Here is a 1073-nt window from a genome sequence, read left to right as displayed (position 1 = left end):
CACCTGCCGGCGGGCTGCGGGGAAATGGGAACAGGGTCAGCACGGGGACGGGGAACCCACCTTATGGGGGTGTCCCCCCCCACCATAGTGTAGGAGCAGGAAAAACCATGGGAAAGTGGTTTTGCTCCCTTCCCCCTCCCGCTCCTACACCAGAAAAAAAAAATCTTGGCCCCAGCAGCAGCCATAAATTGTACTTATTTTACGATTACAACCATGCAAAAGCATTATTGATTTCTCATAAAACCGCTAAGGAGTCCCCGACCAGAGGAGCCCAGGGGGATTTGCCTCCAGGATTTCTCTCTCCCGCGTGTTCCACCGGGGCTTGGCGGCAGCTCTCCCCGGGGCTCGGTGGCACCGGGTGTCCCAGCCTGCAGCACCCTTCCCTCTGCACCCAGCAGCTGGTCCTTCTCCTTCTCCATCCGTATTTCTGCCCTGATCCTTTGCCACATCATTTTTTTTTTATTTTTTTTTTTAAGACACATATTAGAAGAGACACAGATCTTGCTTCTTTGGTTGGCAAGAACTAAGCCCCACACACTGCTGGAGCTGCTCGTTCCCCAGCTTTATGTCCAGACCCTCCTCAGCCAGGTGACATCTCATGGGGGCAGGCACCAATCCTGTGTCCCCCATACCATGGCTGAGCCCTCCCTGTCCGGTCACATCTCCATCAGACCGAGCCAAGCTGCTGGAGCCGTGCAGGAGCTCAGCCCCTGCCCTCACCCTCCTGCTGAGCATCAGGCACTGGGGTGTGATGGATAACCCTGGGATGGGTCCTCGGCAGAGGCCATGGAGCAGGTAGGATACACGGAAAAAAAAAACCAACAAAACCAAACAATCAAGTAACCAGAGCCAGGAGCCCACCAGAAGCTGAAGGGAGCTGAAGACCAGACCCCCATGCCCACGGGAGAAGCCCCACTTTGCCCGATCTCCACACTGGTCCCTGTCCCAGCGGCCATGGGACCCACAGGGACACATGTGCATTGCCAGCTTTGTGCTCCCACTGCACTTCCCAAACCTCTCATCAGCTTTGGGTGGCTCGAACCCCCTCCCTGGGGAGACCCCAGCGGTGATGG

The sequence above is a fragment of the Pterocles gutturalis genome, unplaced genomic scaffold, assembly GCF_000699245.1.
Source record: "Pterocles gutturalis isolate BGI_N339 unplaced genomic scaffold, ASM69924v1 scaffold25029, whole genome shotgun sequence".
NCBI lineage: Eukaryota > Metazoa > Chordata > Aves > Pterocliformes > Pteroclidae > Pterocles > Pterocles gutturalis.
Note: the sequence above shows the minus strand (reverse complement) of the source record.